Here is a 16607-nt window from a genome sequence, read left to right as displayed (position 1 = left end):
CGTTCCACTTTCGGGATGCTCAGGTCCCGCCGGACTATGGTTAACTGCTCCTCAGATCTCTGCAGGGTGAATCCAGACTATCTGTCCAATCTGAGTTTTCTGTTGCACGACTAAAACAACTTTTGAACGTACACATGTTCCACCAAAACAAGTTCCTTCCCGAGGCTATCTTCCCGCGGACCGCCAAAACGATGTGATTGGTTTAAAGAAATCGCCAATAAACCAGAGCAACGTTTTCTCACGGATTGTTGTGTGGACTCGCCAGACCTATGGTTGTGAGAGAACAGCGACAAAAAAGGATATCAGAAGTGGAAAAGGATAAGAGTAAACAAGGAACAAAAAAAAAAAAAAAGGAGAGGAGATAAAAAAAAAGAGAAAAAAAAGAAAGGAAAAGAAAGAAAGAGAAAAAGAAGAAAAAAAAAAAAAAAAGAAAAGAAGAGAAAAAGAGAGGAAAGAAAAGAAAAAAAAGAAAAAAAGAAAGTTAAATGGGGGGGGAGAAAAAAAAAAGGGAAAAAAAAAGGAGAGAGAAAAAAAAAAAAAAAAAAGGGAGGAAATAAAAGGAAAAGATAAAAAAAAAAAAAAAAAAAAAAAAAGGAAAAAAAAGGAAGAATGAAGGAGTTAAAAAAAAAAGAAGAAAGAAGAAGGGAAGGGGAAAGAAGGAAAGGAGCAAAGGAGGTGAGAGGACAATTGGAATGATGACAGGAGAATAGAAAAGGAGATGAAAAAAGAGAAGAGGAGTAGAGAGAAGAGAGCAAGTCAAGGCAGGAAAGGAAATTTAAAGAAAAATCCTCCCATTTTAGAAAGTGTAAAGGACGCAAACAGTTGTGTGTTTAATGGTCTAATCATTTCAGCTGGACTTGTTACATTGTTGGCTCTTTCATTTATAATAAAACATCAGATTTCATAAACTACATGTGTAAAGTAACTAGTAACTAAAGCTGTCAGATGAATGTGGTGGAGTAAAAAAGTACAATATTTCTCTCTGAAATGTAGCGGAATAGAAGAAGAAAGTGGCATTAAAAGAAAAAGACTTGAGTAAAGTTCAAGTACCTCAACATTTGTACATAAGTAGAGTACTGGAGTAAATGTACTTAGTTACATTCCACCACTGGAGGGGAGGAACAAGGAGCAGAGAGAACAAGACAGGACAGGAGAGGACAGGATGGGAGGAAAGTCTTAAAGGTATTGTGGAGGATTTTCTTTTTCCGGGTGGATCATCAAGACTATTGGTCCTCCTAGTTGTCAATCATTCTGGCGCTATGTTTACGTAAGGCCGTCGTGCGTGCTCGTCCCTAGGGTAGTTTTCGCTTTCTGCGCATGAATACTTTCAGGTGTATATGTGTGGTGAGCTACGAGTGTCTACGAAAGGTATGACAAGAAGAGAAAGGCCTCTGAAGAAAGAAACAAGACCGGAGTTGTTTTTGGGAGAATGTTTCACCACGCTGGCGTAAAAGCACAAAAGCACAGGTTGGGCTCTCCACTGATGCCTCAGTCGCGAAGTTTCTACTCAACAGGTAAAGTTTGGCATGCTATTTGGAGAAATCCATTTAAAATCACTGCTAGTAAAAGTTGATGTAAGCTATGATTAGCGATGCGTAGCCCTGGCACAGAATCCGCGCAGCGCGAACACGGTAAACATCTCAATTTGTGAAAAGTGCAAATCTTCTTTGGGAAAGTAGGCTTGTATGAACCATGCCGACAGCAACTTGTAAACAGTGCACTCTCGTGCACACGTTTAATAGGCGTTAGGTCTCGGGAGCAGGTAGAGTGTTGCGCATGTGCATTTTTTCAAAAAGTGGAGAGGGCGGATCTTTTCTAAAATTCGGGAAAATCCTCCACTATACCTTTTAAATATCACGTCATTTCAAAATCCACCAGTCCAGCCAAATCATTTTCACCTGCTTGCAAAATGGTAAAATTAATAAAACACATTTTCCCATCTCAGATATGTAGATTTTATTCATCTCACAAAGTAATTGACAAATAAATGAATCTTGACAACAGCAAGAAAGAAAACACTCTCCTACTCCCTAACATTGACAGTAGTCTTTTTAGGGTTAGGGATAGGGTTAGGGGTTAGGGTTAATTTCGCTTCCGTGAACTGGATGTAGTTCCCACTCCGACCGGTCCTACGAGAAACCAGTGCGTGCAAAAGGTTCCTAGGTATGTATCGAATGTAAACAAACCGGCACTGGGGGAATACACACGCTATCTCGCCTGCAGTCGGAATGGAAGGGGTTTGATGCAAATTAGCGACAGTCGGCGTTAAGGGGTTAAACCGACCCGTCCTCACTCCCAACTCGTCAGATACCGACGCAAAAATCCCCCTTCGGCGTCTGTATGGAACGCTACGTCAGCTGTAAGATGACTTAGTATTAAGAGAGACAATGGTAGAGAGTAGTATGAAAGACCGAAAATCGGTTCGTTGGGTTCGTTGGGGTGGTGGATGGGTCAAAAAACACAGGACTGTGGCCGGTTAGCTCAGTTGGCAGAGTAGGCACTAGAGCTGGGCAGTATATCGATATTATATCGATATCGTGATATGAGACTATAGATATCGTCATAGATTTTGGATATCGTAATATCATGATATGACATAAGTGTTGTCTTTTACAGGTTTTAAAGGCTGCATTACAGTAAAGTGATATACTTTTCTGAACTTACCAGACTGTTCTAGCTGTTCTATTATTTGCCTTTACCCACTTAGTCATTATATTCACATTACTGATGATTATTTATCAAAAATCTCATTGTGTAAATATTTTGTGAAAGCACCAATAGTCAACACTACAATATCGTTGCGTTATCGATATCGAGGTATTTGGTCAAAAATATCGTGATTTTTGATTTTCTCCATATCGCCCAGCCCTAGTAGGCACACATATATCGAGGGTTATTCCTCGATGCAGAAGGTGCAGGTTCGACTCCGACCTGTGACGGTTTCCTGCATGCCTTCTCCCTCTCTCTCCCCTTTGAGTGAAAAAAAAGGCGGAAATGGCCATAAAAAAACAAAACAAAAAAACAGGACTTTCACCCAGGAGACCGCGGTTCGTGTCCCGATCCTGTCCCGCGTGTCACTAGAACGTACATTTTGTAACCCCACACGCGATCTTTTCCTAAACCTAACTGTCCCGTTCTCGTGCCGCGTGTCAGTTAAACGTAAGTCCCGACCAAGCGCATCTAAATATGACGTTAAAGGAGACTTACACTAGATGGCGCTCTCTGCTCAACGAGGATTAAAAGCACACTGAATTGCCATTCCTTGAGCCTTTTTCCTTAAACCAAGAGCGCCATCTACTGGGCTCAGAAAATAAATGAAAATGGTTCACAAAGCTTCATGAAGCTTCATTTGGCCATCACTGATTTAAAATCGTACCGTGTTGAACATTGATGAAAAGAAGAAGATTGGGAGTGTGAAGTAATTCATATGTGTGCTCGTTTTAGTTCTAAAACACAGCAGGGACCACAGAGTGAATTGGGAAAGACTGAACTCTGAGCAGCTGGCCGACCAATCATTGAGTAATTGGTATTGAGTAACAGCCCAATCAACCCCCTGCAGATAAATTATTGCCATTCTGTGCAATGGGACAATAAAAATGTCAATTATTTCTTCTTTTTTTGCAGGGTCGCAGGCGCCGACAGGGAGAAGTTTGGAAGGAAGCAACGGTGGTGACAAGGATGGAGGGATGCGGAGGGTGGATGGATGGATAGATAGAGGGATAAAATAGGAGAGCTCCAGTGAGCTATTGGAAAGACACTCTTCTGCTGTGTCCTTGGGGGTGCAGGCATAAAAGCACTCTGCATCAACACCATTATAAAACAAGAGGAGAAGAAAGAGAAGAGAAAAGACATGAAGAGATGGAAAATGACGTGGCCCTTTTATTACTCCAAGAGCCGTGCTATCACCTCTCTTTTTTTTCTGGATGTAAGCTGTCTTCTATTTTCTCTCTTCCTCCATCAGTCCATCCAGCTCTGTTTGTGTAGTCTGGTAACGCTGCTGTGTGTGTGAACGACAGCACAAACCAGAGAGAAGAGAAAGAACAGCAGAAAGACGAAAACACACATGTAAGAGGTGATCATGATATCCTTTACTGCCTAAAACTCATTAATTACTCATCATGCCTTCCAGCTGTAATCTGTGGCATCACTCTATGCAACGTTTCCATAACATTAAAAATCTTCTCTTCCAGGAGTCTAGGTCAGCTTTCTCGTCTGTTAATGATCAGAACGCCAAACGTCCAGTGTTGGGGAAATATCCCTTTTCGTTATCAAGGACACACACATAAGCGTAAAGTTAAGGCCTGGAAGGTACACCATACAAGTAGGCCACATGAACACTTTGAGCTAGGCTAAATCATTGGCAATGGTAACATTCTGAATACTCCGCAAACCTGAAGCAGAGGATATAATGTTCTAGCAGAAAAACACAAAATAAAGCCATCCTTTGGTTATGCTACCACTCGGTCTGGCTGCTGAGTTTGAGCAGTCTCTTGTATAGTGATGGTATTGTAGTACCGCCATGTTTTATTTCAACAGGGACATATTGTAGCATATCAAAGTGGTACATTACTGTTACATTGCAAAAACAATTTGTACAGCAGATGCTAGCTTTCAGTAAATCAACCTGACTATCTGGCAAGCCAACAATGTAGGTATAAAGGTAGCAACATGACTATCTAGCAAGCTAACAATGAAGGTATAACGTTAGCAACATGACTATCTGGCAAGCTAAAAATGAAGGTATAACATTAGCAACATGACTATCTGGCAAGCTAACAATGTAGATATAAAGTTAGAAACATGACTATCTAGCAAGCTAACAATGTAGCCTACTGTAGATATAAAGTTAGCAACGTGACTATCTGGCAAACCATCAATGTAGGTATGAAGTTAGCTAACGTCCTGAGTCAGAGACACTTTTTTTGCTAACTTTTTATTAAAATTTCACTTTAACTACTAATATGAGTGTGTTTTTGTAATGTTTTCAGATAAATGTAATGTTTAAAAACTAAAGTCTAACTTCTTACCTTACTAAACCAATATAATTTTATTCATTTTTGTTTTAACCAGAATCGGCAAAAGGACGCTATTTCTGGTGATTTAGCCGTGTCTAACGTTTGTCCTGAATCCAACACCCATATCTCCTCGCTGTTAACACTAAGTGCTGGCTTTGCCAGATGTCAGGTTGTTCCCGAGTCGGCCAAATCAACATCAGAGCTGTCCAGGCATCACCCGGGAAAGTACTTTTGTCCGTCACATTAACATAACATGCTTTAACAGTTACAAATTATGCAGCCACCACCTTCTGGATGATCTGTTAAACTTGCAGTTGCGGAATACCAGCTGATGCATTTCATTTAGTAATTATGCACAGATACAATAACTATTAATACACACAGACCACGTAGCTATAAATATAAGCATTCACAATTGAAATGGTAACTTTTTTAAATCAAAGTCAAAGACTAGAGCAAACATAATGGAAGATATTTATTCAGTGATAACAATATTTTTTAAATAAGACAAGACAGAAAATGAACAAAGAAAATTAAACATCAAGACACCAATGACACCAAATGTCATCAGAGTGCAGCTCCGGCTGGGAGCTTAAAATGTGCTCTTAGATGAGGTTGTGCTCTGCTGCTACAATGCTTAGTAATAATACCACACTGCCTTAGCAACACAAATTATTTAAAACTTTTATTTTTTATATTGTACTGTATTTGTTATAGGAAAATATGGGTGATCGGGGCCCGTGTATCAACCTGAGACCGTCATGATTAAGCCTTACGCTGCTGCTCTTGGACATGATGATGTTTGGAGGCCTGTCTTGGTTATTCATTTTATCCTGAAGAAACCCTGATCTCCAGAACATGCATTGAAAGTTGTGAGAGGGCAGCGTTCCCCTACTGTCTTTCACAACCGACTACAATCCATGTCTCAGCCTGGTAGGACTGCATAGGATAAGTGAACAAAGTGGCATTGCAACTGGTAAAATGAGCAAAGTTGCATGTCAGAGCTTATTTACAGGGATTCTATACAAATTAATACAATTTAATGGAAAATCTTGTCATATATTCTAGAGTGACCAAACCCTATGGATGTGCAGACAGACTGTGGTGGTGGTGGTGATTATAAATGTAAAATAGTTAAGGCCAGTGTTGTAGTACTTGAGATTGGTCTTGGTCTCTTACTGAAGGTCTCGGTCTCGTCTCGGAATCAACCGTTTTTATACTCGGTCTTGTCTCATATAAAGAGGATTCAGGATTTTATTTAAAGACAGGTTAAGACCACACCTGCGCAGTGATTTCACTAAATTACCTGTGCATTGTGTGCTTTATGTGTTAATATCATAACTGCGATTGGATGTAAATCCCCCTGCTTTAAATGCAACCAATAAGTTGAGTCATTTTTAATTTACTGTTAACCCACTCTCCCTGCCCCCTTAACACACACACTCCGAAGAAAGTGAATGTGGGAGACAGGAAAAGCTGGGAGATGTCAGCCAAATCGTGAGTAATACAATCTGGCTACCTAAACTATAAGGAGTTTATTTGTTTTATGTGGGTGTTTTTTTTTATGGGAATGTGGACCTTTCAGATTAATTTAAGGAGTGCCTGTGGTTAGCATTTTCCAATTTTTTTCGTGTCGTACAGTGTGGGACTCGCACTGGTCTTGGTCTTGGTCTTGACTCGGTCTCGCTCTGCCTTGGTCTTGGTCTTGACTCGTCTCTACCCCTCAAAGTCTTGATCTTGTCTTGCTATCAACCCCTCAAAGTCTTGGTCTTGTCTCGGTCTCGATACACTCTGGTCTTTGTGATGACTTGGTCTCGGTTTAGGTGGTCTTGACTACAACACTAGTTTAAGGCATTGCTTTTTAAATTAACACAAGCTCTTGGCTTTCCTAAAGAAGCTCAGGCAATTTATGTATGCGACTGAATAAATGTGGCCTAGATTAAACCTGCAACTCTCCACTTAAAAGGACATGCTCTCTCCTGTTACCCGACGAATGCTGCAGGTATGTTTTATCTTCTCCACCCTGTAATGGCAGTAAGTTTCCTTACTTCAGATTCCAGTTGTTGTTTCCTCTTTGGTCACAGTATCCTGAGGGAAAGGCCCACTTGCAGAAATATGCTAATGACAATATTATTGTGCCGCATTTGTGTTATTCCATATTCATCCTTTTTTATTTTTATTCCTTTAATGTGCAAATGAATGCAACACAACACAAATCTGTCTCACCTACAGCACACCCATCAGCAGTAGTGCTGCAGATGCTGCACATCACAGGGTTCAACAAAATCATCCCGAAGCCCAGGCTAATGAAAATGGTCAAGTTTATCATGTAGCGGCTTAGGGACATCATGTCCTGTCTAGTTTGTAACTCAGGTGGGAAGTTTCAGAGGGTGTGGGGACCCTTTCTGAAATACTTTGAGTCTTCAGTCAAACTGAAGGTCTTTCTTTCCTCTGTTTCGCTTCTTTGCTTGTCTTTCTGTCAGTTACATAGTCTGTATTTGTCAATGTCTAAATTCGCCCTCTTCTACCCATTTATCTTTATTTCTCTATTCATTCTGGTTGTTTTTTTTGTTTTTTTTAATTAATCTATTTTTAGTATTTACAATTGCGGTTTGGTACTTGACTTCCAGCAGATTCCTACAGTGCTCCAGGTACAGTGCTCCGTGGGAGGTGTCGTTTGTGGATGTGTCTAGGGAGAGTGGTGGGGGGGTTGTGCTTTGACACTTTGAAAGAAAAAAAAATGGAAAATGTGCATTGTATGAGCATTTCTGTGTTTGTGATTGAACTTCAATTAAAATATCTGAGAGTAGAGTTTATCATGTCGTATGTATGGTTTGTATACTGTCATTTCGGGTCTTTGAAGGCTGAAATTGTAGTTATGTTCTTAGATTTAAGGCTGGGGTTTTAACATATAAACAACTTTAGTATTGATTAGTTCCTAAAAAAGGTTTGTAAAATGCAGTCTTGTATAAAGTACTTGAAAGCAATACTCAAGTAAAAGTACAAGTATCTTACCAGAAAATGACTTTGGTAGAAGTTGAAATCACTTTTTAGAATAACACTTGAGTGAAAGTATCTGATATGTACTGTACTTAAAATGATGGTCAGAGTAATTTCACCCTAGGCTGCTTTGCACCTTGACCTCGAGCCAAACAACCCCGCACAAGCTTTTTTCCCTTGTTATAACGTTGGTTGAGTTAGCATTATCAGCTTGTTAGCTTAGTGCAGGGCTAATGGATCCACGTTTGTATCTTGTAAATTACCCCCCTAATAATGCCCGGAATGATACCAAACTTCTACAGTAGTACGAATAGTTTCTGTACTTATAAAACGAGGCATTAGAAAGTTTGTAACTACACCAGAAGTATATTTAAATAACCCTTGCCTGATGGATACTCCTCTCGGCTGCTACAGCACTATAGCGCGAGATCACGCACAGAGCACAACATCTATTGCTTTTAAACCGCAGCCAGGATATATACAACTGTGTGACATCTTGTCCTATCGTCTCACACTAGAGTAGCTGCTTCTGCTGTTCACTCGCTTCTTGATTCTTTTTTACCAGTAGTCTCTTCCGGCAATAGATGTTGTGCTCTGTGCGTGATCTCGCGCGGTAGCAGCCAAGAGGAGTATCCATCAGGCAAGTGTAGTTACAAACTTTCTAATGCCTCGTTTCATAAGTACAGAAACTATTTGTACAACTGTAGAAGTTTGGTATTATTCCGGGCATTATTAGTGGGCTAATTTACGAGAAACAAACGTGGATCCATTAGCACCTGCAAGTTAACCAGCTGATAACGCTAACTCAACCAATGTTATAACAAGGGAAAAAACCTTATGGGGGGGTGTTTGGCTCGAGGTCAAGGTGCAAAGCAGCCTAGGGTGAAATTACTCCGAACCATCACTTTAAGTATCAAAAGTAATTTTCTGATATTAAATGTACTTAATTATTAGAAGTAAAATTAAAGGTAAAAAAAAAAACTTTGTATTTGTTGTCGGGGTGGTCATCGTCTGTTACCATAGCGGCAGAGCCTGCACCAAGTGCTTCCATGACACTATCAGTTATTATGCTTCTTCCTCTTCTTCTTTAGTTTTGGCCTTCGTTTGTTTTTTTAGCCGCTTGGCAACAAACATGGAGCGTGCATTAACTTGCATTCTAGGAGCAATGATTGACCAAACCTGCTTTTTTCCACTGTAACTAATTTCTCTTCTGATTTGTAGTAACAAGTAACTAAGATGCTTAGGGTAAATGTAGTGGAGTAAAAGTAAAGGTTTTATTTAGGAAATGTAATGGAGTAAAATTATACATTTTATATAGGAATTGTAGTAGAGTAAAAGTTTCCAGAAATATAAATAATGAAGTACATGTACAGTACAGATAAATGAAAATTCTACTTAAGTACAGTAACGAAGTATTTGTACTTTATGGGTAATATGTCAGATTGCATCATGTCTAACCCTTTCTTAGACCTAACATAAATAGGTCACAACCAATTTTAGGTCATAACACATAGTTTCAAAGACTATTGTTATTTTGAACACTGTTCACTGTGTGTGTGTGTGTGTGTGTGTGTGTGTGTGTGTGTGTGTGTGTGTGTGTGTGTGTGTGTGTGTGTGTGTGTGTGTGGTGGTGGTCCAAATTATAGTATACTGATACCCACTTTTTCGACCCATTTGGCTTCTTGTTGTGCCAGCCTGTTACCCGTCTGCTTGGACACGTCTGCCACCCAGCTGTTTTATCTTAACCATATTACCACTGATTCCTACCACAAAAGACACATACACACGGCCTCCTACACATTTGTCAACACATTAAGCATGTGCCATTGGAGGCCTTTTGTCCCATGTGCAGACAGGGTTTTGGACAACTTGGCCTTTTGTTTGCAGGCCCCTGCTGCAGAGCCACATAACCAGACAATGGGGGCCATTGAAAATGAATTTGCCCTGACACACTTGGCTGTGTTGGGGGCCCGGGCATGTGGGGGGTGGACTGGCACAAGGAGCACTAGGGAAGTAGTACTGAAAGATGTTAAGGCAGGAACGTGTGTGTGTGTGTGTGTGTGTGTGTGTGTGTGTGTGTGTGTGTGTGTGTGTGTGTGTGTGTGTGTGAGTGTGTGTGTGTGTGCTCGTTTGTGAGCATGCGTGTGTGTGTGTGTGTTTGTGTGTGCATGCAGGTGTGTGTTTGTTTGTGTGTGCATGCATGTTTGTGTGTGTGTGTGTGTGTGCACTTTGACATTGTGATATCCAATATTATCATCAGTTAATCCTATGAATCTGCAAAAATCTAAACTAAAATTAATTGATTCTACCTACTGTTATAGTAATATAGTAGAGTTAGTAATAACTACTAATAACCTTACCAAGTAAAGACTGTAATTCTTATTTTATTCCTGGATTTCCACCATCTGTCACAGTAAGGAGAAATTAAACAACACAGGCGAGAGTTGTACGGGTTAGCTGTGAAAATATATGAAATAAGTTGCCTTCTACTTTGCAAGAACAACACAATGTTGCAGGACACATTTCTACACGTCTTTTGTCTAAAAGGTAGAATTGCTGTGATTGCAACACTTAGAAATGACTGTGTCTGCAGCATCATTTATGAACTCCAAACAGTGGAGTTTTCTTGTACACAAAGGACCTTTCTGTTTACAGTCAGTGTTTCTCATCAGTACTCATTGTGTGTATTCTTGAGGTCAACATGTTGAATGCATTTTCTTCATCATAAAACATTTGTAAAGCCAATTTTTGTAACATTTTGAAACCTGCATTGCTTACATCTATGTTTACTTTAACAGTCTCCTTCTTCCTTTCTTTCTGGCTGTGTTACTCCCAGTGTGAAACTGTAGGCAAGAATGTACTGTTGTGCTGCCCGTTTGTATGTGAACCTTCTTGCACTGGACTTGCTTCTCTTGGGTTTGATTGTGCGTAATACACTTCAAAGATATCCTTAAGGAAAAGAACATTTTAAAGAGCAACTTTTTCAGCAATTCAGCTTGAAAATCCCCACTTCACAAAGGAAAAAGGGATAAAAACAAAAATCCATTCAACCTAAGACACACACCCGCGCGACTATACTTGACACTCCCACCCCCTCAGGGCTCAGATTGTCGCTCTGGTGTGCTTCTGTTTCGCCGTCTACACTGACGCGATTCAGCAGTTTTTAGCTGTGTTAATTCCGTGCATTGCCTTGCACTTTGGAGGCGTGGAGTACAAGCCAATACCATAGATTTTTCTAAATCGTTAGTGATTTTTCTGCCCCACAAAGTCATAGATCACATTAAGTGCTGCAAGCAGGATGAACAATTTCCACAATCCTAAGCCTGTGTCTGTATTTTTGGACAAACATGGCTTATTAGAGAACTAATTTTAATACTTCAGGACGATAGCGAGTAGATTGTCTTTTCTTCAGTTGCAAAAGAGTGAGTCTGTCTGTGGACAAAAGATAGCTGATGGTGTACATTGTTTTCCAGCCTAGCCTAACCCTAACCCTAACATTCATGGCAAATGCATCATCCAATCTCAATGTTAAGTCTAGCGATATGGTTGCATTTTTAGGCACAGTTACAGTAGGAGTCAAGTACTGACAGATAACTTACACTCGCAAATAAACAACTGTTTAAAGGATACGTCAGAACTCCGGGCAATTTCAGCCTTCAGTAATGCTATTACTGTGCAACCCACAGACATCATTTATCACGTTTCCATGTAGTTACATAGTCACTGATATGATCATAACCACTACAGTGCTCAATTACTTATTTTTGAGGGGGAAATAAACAAAAAAAATTCACCGCGAAGGCATGACCTGTCCTCTGGAGGACATCGACCAGACCAGAGGGCGCTCGTTGTATTGTTAACGGCCGCGGCAGGCGAGGAAGGCGGGGAGGAAGCAGAAGCAAGGACGCCGGTCGGGCCTGCTAGCCTGGCTAAGGAAACTACCACACAAATCGCCACTGCCAAGACTCCTACTCGCCAACGCCAGATCGATGTCACACACAATAGATGAGCTACAAATACACACGGAACTGCTGCGTGATGATTATCATCGAAGCCTGGCTGAATACACTTATCCCAGACGGCAGCTAGCAGGGCAAGCTAGCAGCAGAGTTGAAAACGCATCTTGTTGTCACATAAGAGCCCTGTTCATGTTGCACAGACATTATAATTGGATTTTGTGTCTGTTAAGAGGCACAAACGCACTCTTTAGAATATGCCCCCAAAACTGCCGTTTTAGCTAACTGGGAGCTATGGGCATTAGCTGCAGTAACTCCAGTTTGCTAGGACCGATTCTGTTCAGGTTTTTTTGCTGTTGCTATCAACAGTAATGATAAATTTATAGCGATCAAGATTAACGGAAAAATTGCCCGGAGTTCTCCTTTAAGCTCATCCTTCTGCACTTTAAGTTAGTGAGATGTCATCAGTATCATTTTAGATGTAGTCAGATATTCAGGCTGCATTCAGACTGCAGGCAAAAGTGGCTCAAATCCGATTTGTTTTGCTCAGACAGTATGTGACTCAGATCTGTTTGTTTTTTTCATAACAGTGTGAACAACACATGGAATCTGATGTTTTCCATTATTGAGCCACTTTCATGTGTGTTCCTAATTCAGATACAGGTCAGCGTTTTTGCCATGTGACCTCAGTCTGAACAGTCATACCGGAATTAATGTGATTTTTCCATTAGCTTTAACAGAGTGTCTTGCCGTGAGAGTCTTGTGGAGACGGATGTAGTTAAAAGTAGCCCTCGACATCCAGATTTTTTTTTTTGGATGGAAGCTGTTTCAGGGAAGCCAATCAGGTCACGAACCTACCACTCCTGCCTCCACATCCACACACATCTCCCAGTGCAGAAGTATCAGCCAATTAAAGATTTGGCTCTCTTTCTCCTCGTTATCATCTGCACACTAACTTATAAATGAAACCGTAAACCCTGCCTCCATGGGTACTTCCATACAACAGCTTGCTGCATGTGACCTCTTTTTTTTGGTTCTTTTTTTGCATGTGGGTCAGTTCAGGACAGTGACATGTTCACATTGGAATCTGCTATTGGCCACATAAAAAAAAAAGTGAACAGCCCAAAAAAACCACAGATCTAAACATTAAGGCTTGCAGTGGGAATGTAGCCTGAGCTCTAAAGGTACAACACGTAGTGCATTCCTCAAAACATGTATGTATGTATGTATAAACTAATACAAAAGCAGTCCCTCTCAATCATCACTTATGACCCACCAGAAGTGTGTGTTGGTGTCTGTATCTGCAGAGCACACCTGGATTTCTTTTCTTTTTATTTTGCTGTCTCAGGACGTTTCTGGGCGCGGTCACATGTGGGTGTCTAAGGCACAAGTTTAACTGACACAGACACTGAAACAGACAGGATGAAGCTCTGCATTCATTCATTATCCAGCAATGTGGCAGAGGTGTGTGTGTGTGTGTTTTTATTTGTGCTTTGGAACATAACCGCTGTGAAAAAAATCAGAAAAGAGACTTTTTTCCCTCTGATTACTGCGTTGTTCGGCGCTCCTTCTCTACACTCACTTTCTAGCTCACTCTACCACTTCCGTCTCTCTCTCTCTCTCTGGCCGTTGAGCCGGGGAAGAGGGGACAACTTTGAACACTGTGTGCTTATAAACAGTTAGCCAAACTCATGACATATTCTATCTTTAAGTTTCAGTCCCGACTTACCAGACATGGGGGACTCGAGTCATATGACTTGACTTGAGTTAGACTTGAGTCGCAAATTTTAGGACTTGAGACTTGCTTGATAAACATTAATAAAAGACTCGACTTGGACTTGATATTCATGACTTGAGATTTGACTTAGACTTGAGTCAAATGACTTGATTTTCTGTTTAATAAATATATTTTTTCCCCCTCTGATATTGAGGAGGAGTTAACTTTACGATTTTAGTGCTGTTGCATGCGGAGGAACCATTGATATGATGACGCGGCGCGCGGCGGCAGACCGTCAGTAAACAACACTGGCTATGGCTAGTAACTTAACATCATGGATCCCTCTCATGGGCGCTGATACCATGGGTGCTCCGGAGCTCGAGCACCCACGGAAAATACTGACCACCCACGTGTGCCAGACTGCCAGTTCATCATCTAAAATTAAACACTGCAGTTGTGGAGCGTCTGTCATAGTGTGATTGGCTATGTCGGTGGCATTGATTCTTAATTTCCCACGAAGCTGATCGCGGTTACATGCCAGTTAAACTTTTCATCTCCAATCCTATCTGTATTTGTGAGAAGTGGCGCTGTCCGGAGTTGAAAGATAGCCTATGGGCTAGGCCTACTTTACGGCTTTATTATGGCGTGTGTGTTCGTGTTGGCCGCTGTTCATTTCCTAAGGTTCTGAAATGCAAATACTTTTTTTAAAGGGTGTGCGCGTGTGAGCACCCACAGAGGAAAACATAAATCGGCTTCTATGTCGCTCTGCACAGAAAATAATAAAGTTTGGCTATAAGGATTACACATCTGACCAGGTAAAGAAAAAAACGAACGGCAGTTTGCAAGGTCTGCAGTACAAAAATTTCCGACGTCGAATTTCATCAGACACTTCAAATCGGGAGAGATTCGGGTTCCAGTCCCCATATTCAGCTGAACCACTATTTGGACGTTTGTGATGGACAGAACTCAAACAGTTTTTGGCCATGAATAAGCACACCCTCCCCTCTTTGTTCAAGGTGGTGGTAAGAGCGAATAAAACTAGGCACACATACACACACAACACAAACTGCTCTCTCTCTCTCTCTCTCTCTCTCTCTCTCTCTCTCTCTCTCTCTAATAAACACACACACACACATGCAGACGTAAGTATGCGAATAAAGCTAGGCACACATACAACACACTCTACACTCTCACACACACGCACATTCACTCACCAATATTAATAACTTTTCACTTACTCTTTCTCAAACACGCACACATTCACTCACAAATACACTGACAAATATCAACATATACTTTCCATTCCATGTGATAAGCAAATGTGTCAGCTACTCTTATGTTTTGTTCTTTAAGAGAAGGAAAGGTTAAAGGATGTGTTTCTGTCTCATAAAAGTGAGGCATGTTTGAAGAATATTATTTGACTTAGGAACCATTATACTTGAATTTCATGATTTGATGTCATGTTTGAGGCATATTGAACAATGTTGATTTATTGTTGGCCTAATATCAGTTTTAGGCTGTGCTTTTTTATCTGTGTTAATTTAAACTCTTCAGATGTATGTGGACGCAATGTCTTTTGAATATTGAGTAAATAAAACTCCAGCAGTTCATAACCACTGTCTTTAGCTTGTTTAAAAATGGAAACTTTGGTATGACTTGACTTGTGACTTGCTTGACCAAAGCTATGACTTGACTTGCTTGATTGTCACAAAAAATGACTGGGACTTGCTTGAGACTTGAAGGTTAAGACTTGAGACTTGCTTGTGACTTGCCCATGTGTGACTTACTCCCATCTCTGTGACTTACTAACAGTTTGTCAATATTACAAGTGGATTACCATATAGCAGCCATACAATTTTTTATTTTTTTTTATTAAGTCATTTTAAGAATACCAGCTGTTTATTTGTCCCCCTTGGATAGAGCAGTGAGTAACTTAAAAGCCCATATGAGTTATACATTTATATTTGTACAAGTTTGTTTGTGTGTTAAGAGAACATATAAAAAGGAACAAAAGATGGGTCTCTTCATCAGTTGATGCAGCTGGAGTGGAAGAAGAGACAATATTCTAATTTCTCAGTGGTGTTCACGGAAAGCGGTCATATATTGTGCATCTTGTGCTCACATCTGCTCTCTCCATCCTCCTCTCAGTCTCGTCAGTCTGCCCACATCAGGACACCAACACCTGCTGACGTGTCTCTAAAGGTAACACCTCTCTTCATCATAGATCAGAGAATTACAATAATGACTTCTAAACTTCTAATCTAATCTGAGGTTATTATTTTCCTATGCCCAAAGGCAATTTTTTCACTCTGGGCATACATTAGAATTAAACCACTAACACAATGCCTGTGGCATTATATAAGAAGAGGCTGTAAGCTCTGTACAGGAGCTATAAATAATGTAGTCTCACAGGCGACTGAGCACATATCTTTTCTGCTGAGTTTTGCATTATTGCTTAGCTTTTGAGGAATTTACACAACACAGTGTACCACAGTGCACCACGAGGTGAAACAGCTATTACTGAACCGAGGATGGGTGTCAACTGGCTCCTAAGTTTAGTAGGTAGTGTGGATTTCAGCCACTTAATACGTCACTGAATGAACATCAGGACATTGATGAGTTAATTGACACGTAGCTCATGACAGTGCTACCAACATACTGCATTCCCTTCAGTTGGGAAGGCTGAAATATCAAGAGGCATGGGTGTTACAAACTGTATAAAGGGTAAGTTTGTTTTTTCAACCTGGACCTTTTCTTAACCATATTAACGTTATTGGGCAATTGCGCACATTTGATTTACATCCACTAAAAGAGCTGTTTTTGGCACTGACAGGCTCAGATTATTATTCTAAGTGTCTGACAACATTATGGAAATGATCCCCTACAGAGATAGTCCTTTTTTGTTAAAGAGTAAAATCT

This window comes from Perca fluviatilis, chromosome 10, assembly GCF_010015445.1.
Source record: "Perca fluviatilis chromosome 10, GENO_Pfluv_1.0, whole genome shotgun sequence".
Classification (NCBI taxonomy): domain Eukaryota; kingdom Metazoa; phylum Chordata; class Actinopteri; order Perciformes; family Percidae; genus Perca; species Perca fluviatilis.
The sequence above is the reverse complement of the archived record's forward strand: the minus strand, read 5'-3'. Positions refer to the sequence as shown.